We start from the raw sequence: 5,737 nt of genomic DNA, 5'->3' as shown, positions 1-5,737 counted from the left end.
TATATTTGCTCATAATCTCGTGAAGCCGCTTTCATATTGCCATTCACTCACCGGGTTGATGCTCTGGAAATGCTCCAGCACGGCCACCGCATGTAACTTAACAAGATTCACTGGTTTAAAACACCCTAAATTGTATTAACATTTACTATATAATCATTATTTCGCTAATAAACATCTAAATAAATACAACTCTATGGAAATTAATTATCTCCGCGAGCGATCGCAGTTTGAGTATAGTTCTGTGTAACTGCATAGATAAACCGCGCTGTCAGCAGGCATTTCATAATCTAAAAGGACAAAAACATTAATAATTCTGATATAACATTCCAGTTGAGAAATGCAATAAAAAAAAATGATGTTTTGTTCGTTATATTCCAATATTCCAGAGAATATTATTCAGTGAATTAACATTATCCAGTGAATTATTCTTGACTCTGTAGTAAAGCCCTGCACGGGCCTCAAATATAGGCCCTAGCCTATGGGATTACATTTCTGCACGTGAAAGATCATATTTTGAGCGCACAAAAGTGCATTTTGCATGCGCGCGATCGGAGTTTTGTGCAGAAAACGTTCGTTTCGCAAAGAAAAAAAGTATTTTGAGCGCACGAAAATCAATTTTGCATTTAAAATAAGTTTTTGGATATGTGCAGACCTTTTGCGCGTGAGTCGCCGCCGCCGTTCGCCTCAGGCCGGAGCCTGTTGCCATCCGCCATGATGGGGAGCAGCAGGGAACGGGGGACTCCTGCCGGCTGCCCAAACGCGGAGGAGCCGTCGCCGTCCACTGGGCGGCGGAGGACTGTCGTGCCGTCCACCGAGGGCTGTCCAGTGCCACCGCCTGGCATCGCGGAAGAGCTTACCCAGCTGGTGGAGGGCCGAGCGGCAGCATGTCTGGGAACCGGAACAAGATTTTTTTTCCCTCTCTCGTCTCTGTCTCTCCTCACCTTTCCGTCTCCTTTTCTCTCGCCTCGTCTGTCTGTCCTTACCCCCAGGTACGCCACGCCCGCCGTGATCGGCTCCCCCGGAGGAGGGGGGTAGGAGGAGAGAGAGTAGAGCGCAGTCTCGGGAGTACCCCCCGGCCTGCGAGGGGCGATGGGGGTATATGACGAGAGGGGTGGGGCCGGTGGAGTAATTGTGCTAAAAAGCTAATGCGTGACACCTGCCCCACCTCAGCGGTCTCGAGTCTCACGGAGGAGCTCCGGAAGGATACAGAGGAGTGACGACAGTGAAAGACGAGAGAGGACCAGGCCTGGATTTTATTTTGTGTTTTGGTTTTGTTTGTGCTATTTTGTGTTTGTTTGTTTATTTTATTAAAGTTTGTTTAAATGTCCGCCGGTTCCCGCCTCCTCCTTCCCAATCTACAAACTATGTTACAAGTAGCTAAGATTGATGTCGTTTGGTATTGGTAAAATGTGCTTGGAAAAAAATATGATCATAATATGAACTTGCTTAATTATGCATGCACTGTATTTTTCCTCTTCTGCTGTCGTGGCAATGCAAGGAATGTTGTGAGTGGTTGTCAAGGCAGCCAATCAGAATTTAGCAGCCTAGTCTGATTGGCTGGAATTATGGCATATTGTAACGCTGGGTTGTGTTGAGCACATGAGCTGTTGGCATTTAGAGAGCACTGAGGGCGGGGATCAGGTGAGCAAGCTAGTGAAACGTTGCACGCACAAAAGAGAAGGTCTGCACACATCCAAAAACTTATTTTAAATGCAAAATTGATTGTAAAACACTAATTTATTAATAAATAAATAATTCAAATATCTCTTCTCCCTGATGCTGTGCATGGTCAACGGTCACCTAATCTGCGTTTACACTGGCACAAAAAATCCGATCTTTCGCTCGCATCTGACACAGATTGGAATTTGTTGCACACGTGTAAACACAAAAACCCGCACGAGATCCGATTTTTTTTTGCATCTGATCTGAGCCACTTCCAAATGTGGATTTTAATCGGATAAACATCTGATATCTGGACATTCGACCTACGTCTAAACACACATATCCGATTCTCCACAGAACTCCCAATGCAAGGGCGACACGTTTGCTCAAAGATTTTTAATGCCGGCGTGCTGTATGCATCGCATTTTATTGAGATGGAGACTTTTTATAGGTAAGAAATTGCACATTCAGGAGCTGGTTTTCAACCCCCGCCCTGTGAATTTTGAAAATTCAACAGCTAAAAGCTACATATATTTCTCAGCAATGAGGTGATAACTTGTAATTAAACCGAAAAGCTTGTTTGCAATGCTTCACAATCACTCGCTTGCACACGGGTGCATGCATGCGTTCGTTCTCTCTCCTTAATTAATTTGAATTATTTTCAATAAATATTTATTTCACTAAAGAATTAGGTCTGCACACATCCAAAAACTTATTTTAAATGCAAAATTGATTGTAAAACACTAATTTATTAATAAATAAATAATTCAAATATCTCATTATTACTTGTAATTAAACCGAAAAGCTTGTTTGCAATGCTTCACAATCACTCGCTTGCACACGGGTGCATGCATGCGTTCGTTCTCTCTCCTTAATTAATTTGAATTATTTTCAATAAATATTTATTTCACTAAAGAATTCTACCTCTAACAAGCTGTAGATAAAATAGTCTAACAAATTAAAATTACCCGCCGGGACTGCAGACCTCTACTCTGTACCTATTAAATAGCTTATAAACTCCTTGAGTTGATATGACTTCTGTCCTTTATTTTCTCCATTTGAAAACATTAGACATTCTACATTTATTTTGCTTATTGTTCATATTAGTGTTGTTGCTGTTGATGCTTTTTATAAATAAAGTTTTTTATTGTTGTAATATAAAGATTAAATTTAACATGAAACGCTGCACATTTTCAACAAAAGAAAAAAAAAAAAAAAGAAAAAAAAAAAAACTGAAAAGAGGAAAACCCAAAGTGAAGTACGTTCTTACTTCACTCAGTCATTTATTTACTTTGTAACAGTAAATAAATATCGGTTCTGCATATCGGTTATCGGGCACATAAACATGCAAATAATTGGTATCGGTTATAAAATATCAATATCGGTCGATCACTAGTAATTAGGATGTTATGGAGTTTATGAGGTTTTGTGGAGGCTGCTAGGGTGTTCTGGTCCTTTTTAGCTTGTTGCAAGCATATGTCCTGGATCAGTTAGTATGGTTTAGCATGCCCAAATTTACTAGGCTTCACTAGAAAGACAGACAGCCTTAAAGCTCTAGAATGAGTCAGACATTTTAGGCTGCATTTACACTGCAAGTCTTAATGCACAGATCCCATCTTTTCACCCATCTGTTTATGTTCACTTTAGACACGACTGGTATCCGATATCGGTGTTTTAATTAATTCCCGCCCAAAAATATAGTCTACACTAGGGATGGGCGATATGTGCTTAAAAATATATCACGATAATTTCTGAAATTTATTGCAATAATGATATTAATGACGATAATTTAGGGAATCCTGTTTCTTTAGAGCAGCGGTCACCAACCTTTTTATGAGGTTTTGTGGAGGCTGCTAGGGTGTTCTGGTCCTTTTTAGCTTGTTGCAAGCATATGTCCTGGATCAGTTAGTATGGTTTAGCATGCCCAAATTTACTAGGCTTCACTAGAAAGACAGACAGCCTTAAAGCTCTAGAATGAGTCAGACATTTTAGGCTGCATTTACACTGCAAGTCTTAATGCACAGATCCCATCTTTTCACCCATCTGTTTATGTTCACTTTAGACACGACTGGTATCCGATATCGGTGTTTTAATTAATTCCCGCCCAAAAATATAGTCTACACTAGGGATGGGCGATATGTGCTTAAAAATATATCACGATAATTTCTGAAATTTATTGCAATAATGATATTAATGACGATAATTTAGGGAATCCTGTTTCTTTAGAGCAGCGGTCACCAACCTTTTTAGGCCCAAGATCCCTGACCTCGGCCTTTATGAAAGACAAGATCTACCTATTGAAGAATTGATAGAAAAAGACATCCCAGATTGTACTTAAAATTTGAGGCCTTTTACTTAGTATTTTAATTAGTGATGCGCCGATCATGGCCAATTCAGAATTCAGATTTTCTTTTTTAACAAGCAAATTGGATTCCGATACTGATTTTTAAGGAAATTTATTTATTGGCTATTTGCTTTATAACAAACAAACTGGCTTTAAAAAAAAAATCTAGCCATTTGAAATTGGGGGCAACCACTGCATTTTAATCATGATCTGCACGGGCAGTTTTTGATTTGATTTCGATTTCAGGATTTAAGGCAAAAACTGAATGGTCTGACTTTAGGTGTTATTTATTTATTTGCTACATAAAACATCTGAGCGAAACAGCAGGTCTGAATGAGACGCTCTGACAGCAGGTGGTGCTTATGAACAGGGTTGCCAGGTTTTGCAATAAAACTAGTCCAATGGTGTTTCGAAGAGGGTTCCCCTGTAAAAATCGCATTCCGGGGGTAAAATACACATTGTCTGGCAGGGATCTGCCAGTAAAATTCACATTCCAGGGACTAAATATCACATTATTGGGGTCGCTTCAACCCGCGGACATGAACAACAACCCGCGGCAACAGTGTTAAGTAGCCCAATTCCACGGGAAAACCACCGACTTGGCAACACTGCTTATGAACCGACCGCACTATAGCGTTTCCTCGTTTACCGCTGTAAACAAAGCAGAGTTGCGCTTTATACGGAGAAGAAAATGCCATTGCTATCGAAACTTTTCTCAAGACAGTTCCCTTCAGTGATACATTAATATAACCCCAGAAATGTAATGCATTTTTGTACTTATTTTACAGTTTTTTTTGGGATCTACTGGGACAGTGATAAAGATCTACGCGATCAACGGGTTGGCGACCACTGCTTTAGAGAAAAGTATCATCTTTCCTATTTTTACCCAAAATAGGGTGATGTGAGCATTACAGATACACGCGTAATGTAATGACTGTTTAATTCATACTGGAAGCCGGAGGGCGCCCTTGCGCAGAAACTCCACATACGCATAGTAGAAGTAATGCTCCAGGAAGAAGTATCCAGTGATCGCTGTAGCTGAATAAAACGCAGATAAAGAAATTTTAACTGAGGAAACCTGAAGACAATAAGCATGCGATTGTACAAAATATATGGTATCTGTGTTCTTCAAGCAATCTTGGGTATTTTTTATGAGGATAAAGTATATTTATAATGCAATGCTAATCGACAGCCTTTATCACTGTATATAATGCTATAAAAGTGTGATTTCTGCCTTATTCTGTGATACAAAACCACTTCTGATCACAAAAATAAGTTATTTCAAACACTCGACTATGTTATGAAGTTAATATGGAGAAAAAGCATGTCAATAAATTAAAATATCTTATATAACATTTACTCAAGGCTCAGACCGATTTTTGTCGCACTGTACAGCCCTATCCAAATCGGTTCCAGATTCTAGAAGGAGCTGCTCAATTTCACGTCCACCTTCCGCGATGTCGCTCCGCACGGTTGCACACAGAAATATGTCAACAACTAGACTTTATCGTTATTATCGCAGGAAGACGAATTCTTATCGTGTGGAGAATTTTTACCGGAATATCGCAAACGATAAGATATCGCCCATCCCTACTGCTTAGTCAGTGGCGTACAGGACACCCCCGCAGCTGCCACGGTGCATGCCCCGTCGCAGGACATTCTAAAAGGCAGTGCTTCGAGACACTGCAAAAGACGCGAGACGTAAGCACAAAGGTAGAGCAGGGGACCGGG

This window comes from Sinocyclocheilus grahami, unplaced genomic scaffold (genome assembly GCF_001515645.1).
Source record: "Sinocyclocheilus grahami isolate Dianchi unplaced genomic scaffold, SAMN03320097.WGS_v1.1 scaffold545.1, whole genome shotgun sequence".
In the NCBI taxonomy this organism is placed as follows: domain Eukaryota; kingdom Metazoa; phylum Chordata; class Actinopteri; order Cypriniformes; family Cyprinidae; genus Sinocyclocheilus; species Sinocyclocheilus grahami.
The sequence above is the reverse complement of the archived record's forward strand: the minus strand, read 5'-3'. Positions refer to the sequence as shown.